The sequence below is a fragment of the Amia ocellicauda genome, chromosome 5 (genome assembly GCF_036373705.1).
Source record: "Amia ocellicauda isolate fAmiCal2 chromosome 5, fAmiCal2.hap1, whole genome shotgun sequence".
In the NCBI taxonomy this organism is placed as follows: domain Eukaryota; kingdom Metazoa; phylum Chordata; class Actinopteri; order Amiiformes; family Amiidae; genus Amia; species Amia ocellicauda.
Genome location: NC_089854.1, coordinates 45786781 through 45802831, shown reverse-complemented (window position 1 = coordinate 45802831; position 16051 = coordinate 45786781).

Here is a 16051-nt window from a genome sequence, read left to right as displayed (position 1 = left end):
AGCTTGTAATACATTTATTTTTGGAAAGTTATTTTGGACTGTAGGTACACTTTTACATTTAAATAGTTAAAAAAAAATGATTTTCAGTAAAATAAACAAATCTCCTTTACACTTTAATAGAATATTTAATATTATAATGCATTTATGAGAATGTTATACATAAAAAAAACATGGTGAAGAAACAGTTAATGTGATGGAAGGAAGGCTCCTTATCCCAAACCACTTTTTGATTGACTTCATTTTGACAGAACTAAAACAAGACCACACTGCTTTTGCATGACAAATTAATAGTAAAATAAATACACAAGAAAATACCTATTCTAATAAATATTATCTCCATCTCTACTGTCTTCATACATGTTTTCTGTTACTATGACAACAAGGTACTACACTCCACTAGATGAACCCAAAGAATGTTATAGCTGTAAACTACTTTTAAGCCCCATGAAATGAAAAGCTATTTCTATGTACTTCTTTCTGATATTCACAGTATTGTTGATTTACATTAACCTCTTTTTGTAACTACAGGAACTAACTTTCTTAAGTTCTTAAATTCTTAAGTTCGCATAAAAAGTATATGCGCATTTTACAAGCTAAGGTGCATTTCCATCCAAACTGACTTGTATGTAAAAATATTAACATGTTTCAATAATTTCCGGCAAAAGCACTTTGTTAATATTGGGCAAGTTGTCATAATTTTGTCTGTTGATTGCCACAGTTCTTGTCATCTTCTGAAGATGACACCACAGAAATACATCTCCAGATCACGATGCAGGCAATGGACATTTCAGAATGCCGAAGCCTACCTTAGGAAGTTTGTGCCGGGTGATTGGTCCCTTTGAAAGGCTGAGAATGCCAAGCCACTGTCCTCCAGTTTCAACCCTATAGTGCTTAGCCTTTGCACTCTAAAAGTTGGCCAGTTGTACAGGGTACAGGCTGGCGGGAGAGACAATTGGAGTCTGCAAGACCACCATTCACCATTATGTATATGCGATGTGCACTGCCATACAGGAGAGGATAATGAGCACATCAAGCTGCCTGGAGTAGCAGAGGCGCAGGATATGCATTACCAACCACAGCCACCTTATTGGAGATATGGAGGTCCACCCTATGCTGAAGCTGTGGCAATACGGGACACGCCTGTAAGACACGTTGCGCATAGAGTTGTCAGCCAGCCCCAAAATTACACAACTTGAACTTAATACAAATCTGAATTAAAATGATATTTCCGGATGCGGAGAGAAACATTCAAGAAAGACATAACATAACAACATAACAAATTGCCTTAGCAGGAGAAAAGATCATTCTGTGGCATGTTTTGTTACTGCATAGGCTAATAATAATATGATTATATTATTATAAGATAATATAACCAATAATGATAATAATAAGCTAATCACAATACAATAAACTGACTTTAAATTAGCCTATTATTATCATTATTATTATTATTATTATTATTATTATTATTATTATTATTATTATTATAGTAGGCTATTGACATTTTAGTAGGCTACTGACACCCTGTAAAGAGGTTTTAAAATTATAGACTACACCTACTTATAAATACAACAAACATTATTCCAACAGCTTCTTAAAACCCCACTTCACATTTAGGAATTCAGCAAGAATTTGTAATAAAATAATGCACAAAATAATGTTTCTTCTCTGCTTACCCTTCCCAGACACCTGACAAAATCATATCACATGAATGCAAACTTATTCGCCAAAGGCATTAGTAGTCAGTAAAACCTGTTTCCACTGGCATTTGTCACATAACCGACTATATCGACATATGAAAAATCCACCATTGACGAACGTAAAAACTTTTGGTCGATGTTTACGAAATTCAATCAACATTTGCCATTTCCATCAAGTCTATCGTAAAGTTGTTTTATTCGACAGGACTTTTAATCGCAAAACAAGCCTGGAGGGAAACCTGACTATAGACATTAAGAACTACATTTTTGAATTCTTGCCTTTACCTCAACCACCAAAGACATTTGATCTCAAAGTATGTTTGATTGTTAAAATTTTTCCCCACCACTACTACTACCTACACAAGGCTGGAATGGGCTACAAGACCATCGCCAAGCAGCTTGGTGAGAAGGTGACAACAGTTGGTGCGATTATTCACAAATGGAAGAAACACAAAATAACTGTCAGTCTCCTTCGGTCTGGGGCTCCATGCAAGATCTCACCTCGTGGAGTTTCAATGATCATGAGAACGGTGAGGAATCAGCCCAGAACTACAAGGGAGGATCTTGTTAATGATCTCAAGGCAGCTGGGACCATAGTCACCAAGAAAACAATTGGTAACACACTACGCCGCGAAGGACTGAAATCCTGCAGCGCCCGCAAAGTCCCCCTGCTCAAGAAAGCACATGTACAGGCCCGTCTGAAGTTTGCCAATGAACATCTGAATAATTCAGAGGAGAACTGGGTGAAAGTGTTGTGGTCAGATGAGACCAAAATCGAGCTCTTTGGCATCAACTCAACTTGCTGTGTTTGGAGGAGGAGGAATGACCCCAAGAACACCATCCCCACCGTCAAACATGGAGGTGGAAACATTATGCTTTGGGGGTGTTTTTCTGCTAAGGGGACAGGACAACTGCACCGCATCAAAGGGACAATGGACGGGGCCATGTACCGTCAAATCTTGGGTGAGAACCTCCTTCCCTCAGCCAGGGCTTTGAAAATGGGTCGTGGATGGGTATTCCTGCATGACAATAACCCAAAACACACAGCCAAGGCAACAAAGGAGTGGCTCAAGAAGAAGCAAATTAAGGTCCTGGAGTGGCCTAGCCAGTCTCTAGACCTTAATCCCATAGAAAATCTGTCTTGGGAGCTGAAGGTTCGAGTTGCCAAACATCAGCCTTGAAGCCTTAATGACTTGGAGATGATCTGCAAAGAGGAGTGGGACAAAATCCCTCCAGAGATGTGTGCAAACCTGGTGGCCAACTACAAGAAACGTCTGACCTCTGTGATTGCCAACAAGGGTTTTGCCACCAAGTACTAAGTCGAAGGGGTCAAATACTTATTTCCCTCATTAACATGCAAATTTTTGGATTTGTTTTGTTGTTATTCTGTCTCTCACTGTTAAAATACACCTACCATTAAAATGATAGACTGATCATTTCTTTGTCAGTGGGCAAACGTACAAAATCAGCAGGGGATCAAATACTTTTTTCCCTCACTGTATATGCTTTGTGTTTATGAAGTTTAGCTACTGGGTAAAAAACTGGATGATTCGAAGCAGCCTTTCTACCCCAGATTGACAACAAATACAGAAAAAAAAAACTAAAAACAGAATGAAACTAAAATTTGTCAATAAGCCAATATGATCATGGAAGCCAAGCAACACCTGTTTTACAAATACCCAATTTTTAGTGTGTCAAATGCCATTATAGTGTATACACAAAATACTTTTTTCAATTGCCAGCAAACACAGAAAAACTACAGTAATCAAATGCACTGCTTGTTTACCTCATCTTCTGCTACTGTATGCAATGTCGAACTATTAGAGCCTATTGTTGAATACAAGGCTTCATGTGTGTCATTTACAATTAAGAATATAAATCCTTGAAGTGTCAGCTGGCCTGTGATTCAGCTTCAGACACAAAGCATCTAACATTCAATACAATGAGATCAGACGTGCGTATGTTGTCATCAAGCACCATTCACATCGGCAACAAGTAAGTCGAGATCCAGCATCTTGTTTGCAGGGGCTCCTTGACTGCAACAGCAGCGTGGACAGCAAACCCGACCCCTAACAATAAAACATATTCTAGAGATAGGCCAACAAAAGCTTCTTTCTTCTCATTCTTTTATTTGAAGATAAATTTACTCTTTACTATGAAAATGTACCCATAAAATAAACATTTCTTCCCAGTTTAAAGGCTAATTGAAACTGTCAGGGTTGCCATACTAGTTTCAATTTGACATTGAGGACTTCATAATGGCAATGTATGCATGCAAAACAATATTTGCCTCTATAAATGATTTGTTTACACATTAAAACACATTATATATATCTGAAGGGGTACAATTTGACATTTCAATGCCTATAAATATATGTTTTTTGTTTGTTTGTTTTGTGTATATGTGATTTCCTGATTTGTTTTTCAAAAACTACACAGAATATTGTGTGTAGTTTTTGAAAAACAAATCAGGAAATCACAAGAAAAAGTAAGGATTTAAAATAATAGGGTTATATCATATATAAACAAATATACATTGTCACTGTTTTCACCCAAGTGGCAGTACATCTCTGTGCCATAAATCACATATTAATCAGACAACACACACTGTAAACCATGCCCTTACATATTTTAAATGAATGTGACATAAGGAAAGAGGAAACATAAGAAATAGTACTGTGCTCTGTCCTTTTCCAGTGGAAATAAGGGCACTCAATCTGTCAAAACTGTGAGAGTAATTGTTAAATATGGGGCAACTGCCTGCAAAAAAAAAGGTCTGATACTAATAGTCTGAAAATTAAATTTAAAAAAATGATTTCAAAATGATTCACGAACCAAGTTGAAACAAGACAAGTGTGCCGTAATCCTGAATAAGCATACAATCTGCATGCACATGTTGCCATCTTGCTACTTAACTATTCCAGTTGATAAAACAGAATACTCAGATTTTTTCTTTCACACACACACACACACTCTAAAAGACCCCCTTGAGTTGAATCACAGAGTGTATAATAGACAAGATCAAAGAATAGTGATTCAGGCAATGAGGCAGTAAGCTAAATATAGGATCAGACTCCAGGAAGGAATCCCAGGTTATAATAAAATAAAGGAAAGTGCTGTGTAAATGTGTTGTACTTCCAAATTGTGAGTCTCATTCATAAAAGACAAGAACTATAGAAGCTCCAGCAGTGTTTTTTTTTTTGTTGTTGTTGTTTTTTTAAACACACGTGGAAGATCGGCTGAAGTTAATTATAAAAATCAAAATTTGTACAGAGAGAAGGTATTGAATATTCCTATTAGGGATTTAATACTGGTTGGCAGGTATATCACTAATTATTATAACAACATGCTGGAAAGTATTCTTCATTTGGTAGATAATAACCCTTAACTCTACAGATAAAAAAGTATATTTAAGAAAATGCATGAACGGTCTATCTAAACTAAATGAAATTGGATAATCAGACCGACATGTTAGCTAGGAAAACTATGCAGAAAAATATTTACTTTATACTTTAAAAGTTGAAAAACAAACACACAAACAAAAGGATAAATGCAAAAACAATATGTAGTAGTGTAAAAGGAAACTGATATGTCGGCGATGCTAAAATGTGTTATGCAGAAGTTTGTAAGACAGGAAAGAATTGGAAATACACCTGTATGACAGATGAAAATTAGTTTGAAATTTTTGAAATGCCAACAGAACAACCAGACACACACGGCCAATAACACAATCGTAAGAAAGTCAGGGGTACTCACTGAAGGGAGACACCAGTGTAAACAAAGGACAAGTGCAGTATTTATTTTACATGTATTTATTTTTAATAGTTTAATAGAATTAATCTCTTCAATCATATTGACATATCCCGTGTGGATTTTAAAATGTAGTTTAACTGCAAGGCTGTCCTGGGTTTGGTTTAAAGTCTAGATAAGATTGAAAGATGTACTTGGGTTATATTTAGGTTATAATATGGATATAGGTGTATATAGACAACGTGTAGGTTTAGATGTATTTTGGACTAGAAATATAATTAGGGGTCAGAGTTACATTTTGGTTTTGGTCAGGTTTAGATAAAACTTATACGCTAGACCAAATCCGAACTTTGATCTACCTGTGAATTGCAAAGTACAAATCTCTAGTCAGGGTTTAATTTATTGGGTAATTCGCGATCCGCAGGTGGGTCAAAGTGTTGATTTGGTTGGGCCCTTGGGCTTCTGTGTTTCGACTAAGCGAACAAGGATATGTCAAGTTTCAAATTGGGCACTGCTTCAAATTTGCCTGAACCTAGAGTTGGGTTTCTGGATATTGTTAGGTTTAGTATTTACAGAAGATATAATAATGATTTCATACTTAAATACAGTATAAACATAACAAGAACACTATTAATCTGTTAGGATAATCAACTCTTATCCATGCATTGCCAATTTCAATGTAAAAAAAGAGAAAAGAATAGAAAAAGCGAAACAAATAATTTTTAGATATACAAGGACATACAAGTGAAGTTAATAATATAGATAATTTAGGCTTCTTCATAAAGAAATATTTTCAGCTCAAAGTCAGCATAACACTTTTCAAAATGAATAATATATAATCTTACAATCATTATCATTGCTGTGTCACACATCGGTTAACACTAGGTATCTGAAGAGACTTCTTTTGTTCCGACTGTGAATAGGGAATGAAAAGCCTCAGCTTAATTCAAATCCATAAACTTTAATGACCTAATGGTCCTTGTTTCACCTTTAATTTTCCTGGCAGATTGAGGCCATGACCTTTTGCCATTCCAAAAGAAGAAACTACACAACCCACATTCATCAGTTGGTTGTCAAACCTCATTAATATTTGAAGTACGGCCCTATACAGTGAAAAACCAATAGGACCTAGACAGCAGTGAAATGTATCGCACTAGCTTTTGTGGTCATTCCGTTTCTGTATCTCCAATCCTACTACAGGCCTGGGTCACAAGTATAGCCTCATCTGGATACATGGGCATGTTATGATCCTGCTATCATTTACATGTAAATGCTTTGTAAATGAAAAAATAAAAATAATAATAGTCAAGACCCTTGGTATTAATGCATTTATACAAAAGTTAGTGTGTGAGTTTCAAGGGCACCCAGGCTGAAACACAATACTAGGGTAAGTTCAGAAGTCTTCTAGTGGACTTCTTACACAATGATTGTTAGAACATAAGAAGAACATAAGAAAGTTTACAAACGAGAGGGGGCCATTCAACCCATCGTGCTCATTTGGTGTTCATTAATATCTAAGTGATCCAAGGATCCTATCCAGACTATTTTTAAATGTTCCCAAACTTTCAGCTTCAACCACATCGCTGGGTAGTTTATTCCAGATTGTGACTACTCTCTGTGTAAAGAAGTGTCTCCTGTTTTCCGTTTTGAATGCCTTGAAGCCCAATTTCCATTTGTGTCCCCGGGTGCGTGTGTCCCTGCTGATCTGGAAAAGCTCCTCTGGTTTGATGTGGTCGATGCTTTTCATGATTTTGAAGACTTGGATCAAGTCCCCACATAGTCTCCTCTGTTCCAGGGTGAAAAGGTTCAGTTCCCTCAGTCTCTCTGAGTAGGACTTTCCCTTTAGACCTGGAATAAGTCTGGTTGCTCTCCTCTGAACTGCCTCTAAAGCAGCAATATCCTTCTTGAAGTGTGGTGCCCAGAACTGTACACAGTATTCCAGATGAGGTCTAACTAGCGCATTGTACAGTCTTAACATTACTTCCCTTGTTCTAAATTCTACACTTTTGACAATATACCCTAGCATTCTGTTTGCCTTTTTTATTGCTTCCCCACATTGCTTGGATGGAGAAAGTGAGGAGTCCACATAGACTCCTAGGTCTTTCTCATGCGTTACTTCATCTAGATCTGTACCTCCTATAGAGTAATTATAGTGGACATTTTTGTTACCTGCATGTATTACCTTGCACTTGTCCACATTGAATTTCATTTGCCAGGTGTCGGCCCACAACTGAATATTATCTAAGTCCCTCTGAATAGCCTGTGCTTCCAATATTGTATCTGCTGAGCCACCTATTTTAGTATCATCTGCAAATTTGACAAGTTTGCTAACTATCCCAGAGTCCAGATCATTAATATAGATTAGAAAAAGCAAAGGTCCTAGTACTGATCCCTGTGGAACTCCACTAACAACCTCACTCCAGTTAGAAGTGACTCCTCTATTCGACACCCTCTGTTTCCTATACATCAACCAGTTCATAATCCATCTACTTACATTACCCTGAATGCCTACAGCTTCCAATTTGAGGATCAGTCTTTGGTGTGGAACCTTATCAAAAGCTTTTTGGAAATCTAAGTATATCATATCATATGCTTTCACGTGATCTACAGCTGCAGTTGCATGTTCACATTTTTTTAATAAATTAGTAAGACATGATCTGCCTCATCTAAACCCATGTTGACTATCTCCAAGAATATGGTTTTCATTGAGATGCTCCTCTATTTTCTGTCTAATCATTTTTTCCAACATTTTACAGGTGATGCAGGTGAGACTGATTGGTCTGTAATTTCCTGGCTCAGTTTTGTCCCCTTTCTTGTGGATTGGTATGACATTTGCTGTCTTCCAGTCAGTTGGCACATCCCCTGTTCTAAGTGTCATTTGGAATAATCGAGTTAGCGGCCTATAAATAATTTCCCTCATTTAAAAGTTAGGTTGTATTTAGGTTTGGTTTGGAATTGTACAGTTAGTAGTTAACCCTGCAGTGTACTGCTGTGTTAAGAAAATCAAATTGTGAAATATTGAATCGTGCCATCATTCAAACAAATGCCTCCAATGCTTTCTTGCTTTATTTGGGGAAAAGAAAGAGGAAAAATATGTTAAAGCGAGGGAATTAAAGGAAAACTGCATAATGAATCCTGACATTGAACTCAAACACAGCATTTCATTTGAGTGACATAATTTTTCTCACCTGCTGCAATACCTAGACTCTCTCTTCCCAATCCCACATGCAATATGACTTACCTGTAGTGTTTTCACTGATAGTTTCCTGACTGCTGCTGTAGGAAGGCACCGGTGTGATTGAAATGGATGCGGGGCAGGAGACAGGGTCTGTCAGCTCAACCTGGGTCAGAAAGGGTGGAGAGCCCAAGACCATGGCTTCATCCGAGTTGTAATTGGCCGGGCTGGAGGGCAGTCGGGGGTCTTGAGGAAATGGATTCTTCCAGTGAGAAAAACCGATGGCCACCTGCCCGCCCACCTCGAAACCTGCAGGAAGACACGGAACACCAGGATAGTCATTATTGGGACATGATGTCCTCACACAGCAAGGTGTATTGCTTTACGCAGAAATGGCATCCCAGCTTGCAATTTTCTTTCAAGAGACGGAAATCTTACCACCAGTGTTTAAGCCATTAATACATTTCACATTAATTGATATTGAAAACACAAACTGTTAAGCCACAATCTGACTTGGCTGAAGGACAACAGCCTGGCCATAAAAACAAGCTGCCAAGACACCTGCCGAGATGTTGCTGCTAGAAGGGTGAAGAGGCTGGCACAATGGCATAAACACACACACACACACACACACACACACCACACACACACACACACAGATGCAGGCACTGGCTTCTTTTAAGATCTGCCTGCTTTGAAAAGACCTCTGATCTTGTAACAGCATGTGCAGGTAGGGATCAGGGAATGCATAAAGTCTCATCCGTGTGGATCGAAAACATACGCTTACCTGTAGAATATTAGGGTACCTGGCCCTTTAAGAGAACAGTCAAAATACAAACAAAAACACCTAATGCCTTAAGAAAACTCATAACTATTTCGGCTGGAGGTGTCTCTCCCTCCCATGAGCCTCACTGGTTGATTAACTGAGCAATGGGAGTGAGGAATTCAGCTGTATTCTCATGCCAGTCAGTTGGACAACACACTCAGTTCTTTAATTAATTAGTTAACAATTCTTTGATTTCACTATCAAAGCTTCTTGGAAACATTCATAGAATATATGTATATCGATAGATATTTTCCTTAAAGTATATTTCTAAAACCAATTAAACAAAAATGTTGATGAGGTATGTCAAAAAAAGTATGAGTTATGACAAACTATTTAATTTTTTTTTAATTGTACCCCATTAATGTGATCATCATTACTTTGGCAGCACTGCACCCTTGTGGAGCTTTCAAATATTTCAGCTATTGTGAAAATGTTAAGAGAAGGTGTACTGTACTATACTTTTCCGTGTTTTGATCCGTTTAATTGAAAATCTATACAAACACCTTTTGAGTTGTTCGTGGCTTTTGAATCTGCTTGAATGAAAACGCATTGGCTAACACTGCTGTGATGGTAGCCTTCGTAGCCCTTATTTGAAGGAACATTTCCAGTATTAAAAGCACAATTAAATCAAACTAAATGTGAGGAGACCACACCACCTATTATTATTATTATTATTATTATTATTATTATTATTATTATTATTATTTATTTATTTCTTGGCAGACAGCTTTATCCACGGCGACTTACAAAATATAAGCGCAATACAAAGTGCAAAAATACAGTTCAGTACAAAGCATAAAAAATTTAAAATTCAAATTTACATAATACAGTGCAATTTAAAGCATTAATACATTTTACAAATTCCAGTTTACACAAGTGAATACAATATGAGGCCGTACATCCTGGATTGTAAAAGCTGAGTGCAGACAAGATGTGGTGGTGATTAATGAATGTCTTCCACTACCTCTTTAAAAGACAGAGTATTTTAATTACAGTATTTACTGCTTGTGTGTGTGTGTCTCCAGAAGGTACAATGAGAAGACTCCGCTATTTTGAACATATGATTCTCATTGCTCAATGTGCTGACACTGCTAAGATTGCTTTGTGACTGAACAATTAGAGGTTGTGCTGAAATTATTATTATAGTCAAAGTATTGATTCCAAATCATGGTAAATGGGTAAGCAACTGTATTGTAAAATCATAATGATTTCCTTTCTTTTTCAGACTATAAGCTACTCAAGGCCAACTGCCATAAAAACATCTTAATAAGGAGAAAGTGCTGCTATATTGTTTTACTTGTCCATGTGTGTGGGGGGGGCAGTATTCTCTAGGTTTTCTTGCTAATAAAGCTGTTATTTTACAGGCACAATCTCTTCTCCATCTTACCTTATATTGCTTGTAAGGGTCAGCTTGCGCATGGGTAAACAGAGCAACACTCTTAGGCAACATGATTGAGCTTTTTAGCCTACAGTATTGTACATCTGTAACATGATAATAGCTCGATGATATATTTGCCTTGCTCAGACACCAGTCCTTGGGGACCACCAGCAGTGCAGGTATTGGATCCATCTGGTACATAATTCTTTATTTTTAAATCTACAATACTTTACATTGCATTCTCTTTTGTCCTAGTTTTTAGTGCTTAATTGAGATTAAAGTGCTGTATATGCAACATAAAACAGTCACATTTCTGGATAATGATCAAGTCCCAGATGAATCAAAATCATATACTACAAAATATTTGTATAACTGATGTAAAGATTCTTAAGTTTTCTTTTTCTTTTTCATTTATTTTCTTTTCCAGGTGACTGGATGAAACTAAATGGTAGTTATGTAATCACCTGGGAAACTTACTGCAGTTTAACTAAGAATAGAGAAATGACAATAAACTACTGATTTGTATGTAATTGTGTTCTCAAAATCAATTTAAAAGCTTGGTATTTTCACATACTATCACCTTTGATACAGCAAAATTGTTGGTGGCAGGTGTTTTGTGATACTCACCAATGGTAATCTGACTGACGCAGCTGTAGTAGCTGGTTTCAGTTGAGAGGTTATAACTTCCACTGCTGGGTTCTCTGTCTGTAAAACAATTATTGACGTAAGCTTGGGCACTCAAATCCACCTCAAAAGGGATTTCCTTGCTAAGTAACTGACCTTCAGCCAAGGGGCAGATAACTTTATACAAGAAGGTATGTTTTTCAAAGAGGATTTCCACTTTTTAATTTTTTTTTCTTAAAAAAAAATAGTACCAGAGTCTATTAACATGAACTGTTATCAATATAAGGTTAAAATGATTAGACAGCTTCAAAATCCAGTGGTAATGTTTTTGCATTCCTTTTTCATTTTTACACTACTTAAAATTGGATGACACATGGAGAGATATGGTATGTAAACCATTCATCTTTTTAACTTCATACTACTAATATTACTAACAATAATAAGTAATATTGCAGTTACATATTTCTTTCTGAGAGCGTTGACTTCTGCACACCTTCCAACATGAAAAAATCACATTCTTCATAGTTGAAAGAGTGTTTACAGATTCTGTAGCAACAAAATAGATCCTCAAACAAAAAAACACACGCTTCTCAGAAGTGAAGAAAGGAACATCCCAAGCATTCATTCATGCATTTTTTTTCAAACAATTTGAAGGTGATCTCCACTACAGCCTATTTGTCTTACTGATGATCAGCCATAATGTCCTTGCTCATTCATGTGTCATTAATCACAAGATGGGTGTCACGTACCGTGGACATGGGGGAACCCAGTTACAGTGCTGGTGGGATCGTCAAGACAGGCAGGGGTCGGATATCAGCAGGACAGTACAATCAAGGCAAGGAAAATACGTGGTCGTGGTCACGGGTAAGGGTCGGGGATCAGGCAAACAAGTGAGGAGCAAAGTCATGGGTGGGAAGTGGTGGATACAAGGCACGGTGGATACACCCAGAAATTTAGTTTACATTAACAAAACTTTGCAACTAGTGACAGACAGTGAGGGGTTTATATGGGGACCAGAGGGAAGCAAGGAACCAGGTTTTGGTGAATGGGGGCACAGGTTGATTGAACAAGTGCACATGGTATTCAGGAATGTTGATTGATTTGATTGAATGAAGGGAGCTGAGAGAAGTGACTGGTAAGGAAGTGTGCTGGAGACATCTATTGGAGAAAAATGGAAGTGCTAGGACTGGAAGAAAAGTGCTGGTCTGTGACCATGACATTGGGCCTTTAAACTGATAATAAGCAATTACAGTCATGTATGATACAGTAACTGCATTACCAAGTTCAAAAACCTGCAGTATTAAACAATCTGTATTTTACCATACACACACAATAATATATAGATCATATTAAGGATGCAAAAGCCAAAATGTATTTTTCTTCTTTATATTAGTTTAATAAATCTTCTAACTTGTTTTTCTAACATAAAGCTGTAATTTATATTTACTTAACCATCAATAATATGTGTTTATAAGACAGCCAGGTACATTTCCAGACCTCTGAAAACTATACAATGAGTGGCAGGCAGGTGTGCTGGTGTCTTTGTGTGTTGGCTGGTCATTTTCAAAGGAACATCAGGGCGTGACCATAAAGAATTTGAGTATGGGAAAAATAAATATTGATAGCAAAGATGGAGATGGTCAGTTTGATTAGGTTTAATGTAGTTTACTATGGTAAAACCTCAGCAAAGTGTGGGTTAACTGTGAAATTCAATGGAAAGGTATAGTACACGTTCAATTTAATTCAACCTGAGCACTCAAAAAAAGTTTAAAGTTTCTGTCATCAATAGAAAGGTGTTTCAGAAACCACATGTAAAACAAGTAAAAATAACAGCCTATAAGGTCTAAAACCACACACCAGATAATGGAACACCATCTGGAGAAAAACTGTACAATGGCTTTGTATTGAGTTTGCTGGCCCTTTTAAAACACTGCTCAGACAGCAGCCAAGGCACCAGTGTCAGATTTATTCACACCACTCTGTCTCTGTAACAATCAACCTCTTAGCAGACACGGTCTTTAAAGCAATGTATCCATCTTCCTCTACAATTTCAATACAGGCGTCTTTTTTGCAGATAAAAAAATCTAGGCCCAAATATGTGTTAACCCTTTCTCAATCTGAATGCTCTATTTACCAAAATATTATTGTCAATGTTGTGGTAAGTTTAAAATCTTTAAATTAAAATCCAAGTAAATGAATGTGAGGTACATCCCAGTTTTTATGTGTGTGTGTTTACAGTAGGGTTTATTATGAGAGAATGAACAACAATAGACACTGAAAGCAAAATGCCATTTAATTATCCATTAGCTCTCTAAAGCGACGCAATCATACTTTCACCCTCCTGTCCCAGAATGATTTGCCAACGTAAGAGTTTGTGTAACAGTATTGATTGCTTTCTCCTTTTCTTATATCCATTTCAAAATCAATCAGAACCTCTTCATATAAAGGTTAATGACTTTTACATTTTTCCAGGAAGTTCATTAAGAACCTAAATCCTCCAGGAAATCCAAGTATCAATTTTAATATACTTGAATTCGTGTGCCAGCTTCCCTTTGTATGCTATATTGTATTTACTGTTGTATGCAAAAGTCTTCCCCCCTTCTTTTGAAACAATGTTATGTGATGATTCTGTACTGGATATTTTTTTTTTTTGGTTGTTTTTTTATCGTTAACATTGTCATTGTTATTTTAGTTCTGTTTATGAAGCAATCACTAGTTTTTACTTATTTATTTATAATATTGTGTAATATTTCTTGGAGATGTATATAGCTATAGGGTTATTTAAATCAGCACAAACAGTACAAAAGTTGTGTGTTTTTGGGCTCTTTGATTGAGGGCTTAAAACAATGGCTTTGACAACATTTGCTGCCTGAATGCCACATAAAAAGTTTGCAACAAATCATACACAATTACAACAGTAATACATCATCTCAGGCATATGTTAATTATTGTGAATATGGTATTATATTTGTAGGATTGCATTTCACTTTTGATAGGTTAAGACTGCAATCTGTTGTCCATCTCCAGAGATGCAAAAAAGGGTTCTCTAAGTCACAGTCTCTAAAAGTTCAGAGAATTTCTGAAACCCCTACTTAAAGTGTGTTAGTCTGAACTGCAGTTTATGCTAAATTAGTGGTCAACAAACTCTAAAATGATATAATTGATAAATAAGAATGGTTAAATGAAGTAACACTAGTATGGAATGAAAGGTGAGAATGTTTTGAGTACAACTGTATTACTTAACATGGCTGATGGCCCCTTAATGATCCTGAAAATGAGTAATTGCACTGGTCTATATAGTGTAGGCCTACTCTATAATGCTTGTCTGTAAAAAGTGTAATTTCTTCTCTTATAAATTTCCATGATCTGGAACCATTCATGCTGGCACTATCCCGCACAAATACAATTGGCCCAAGACTTGATGTCATTGATGTGATTGTGGGAAGTTGAATCTCAAAACACCTTTAGTGGTCCCATTTTAGTATTATGCCAAATACACATCCTGTCTGAAAATGCCTTTAACATACAACAGTAACTTCTTCAATTTGTACATCAGGATTTCAAATACATGAATGATGAGAGTGAGACAGCATGCACACAAATATATCCTGAAGCTGAAACCAACTACATGTCAACACAGTTAATTAAAACACTTAGGATTTTGAGGGCCTTTGGATTGTGGCAACACCTGCTCAGTTTTTCTCATGCTACGTTCATTTAACACCATAACACCAACTTTTTTTATGAATATTACAGGAGTACTTAAACACACACACATTTCAGTAATCTGTTTTCAAGTACTTTTTAAGCTGAAGTACATTTTAAGTTGAAATCCCTGCCTTTGGCTTTGATTTGATGGCTCTGGCGTGAATTAGTCTGGCAATGTAGAATTTACATCTCACTCACTCCCAAAGCAACACATTTAAAGACTGTTGTATACCATTTGCATAATTCACTGTTAAGCATTAACCTTTCCATAAAATATATACATAATGAATTGTTTGAAAATTCTATACTACACAATTGAAAAAATACAACTAAAGTTATTAGGCAATATGAAATGTTTTCACAATTTCTTTTTCAGCATTTGGTATTTTAGTAGTTAAACACCTGATAGCATGATTAAATTCAAATTCATATGTATATAATGTTAGGGTTTAGAGAGGTATTCATTCTAGTTTTAATACGCGAGAATGGTGTCACTTTTTCTATTGATCCTGAATTGTAAAAAAAAAAAAAGCCTCCCGTTGTGAACCAATGCAATTTTGCTTCTATCTGTGTAAGATTTGATTATCTGCAAGAGGTGCAAATGCACCATACCCGAGGAAACTTAACCCCTTGTAACTAGGGAACCCTTTCTTCATTTATACAGACTAACATAAGTCACACTTTAGTATTTCAAGTGTTTCGGATTAGTTCCATTTTAGTCTGAGGTTTAAAATTTACTTGTTATTATATATAAGAATAATACAAACGTGTTTCTCAGATTCAAATCAGTTTAATCTGAAATGGCTTTACATCAAAAAAGGCATCTCTGATTGCTTTTTTCCCCAGTGTAATTTAAGAAAAAGCTTTTTAATTAATTCGCTTTTTCTATT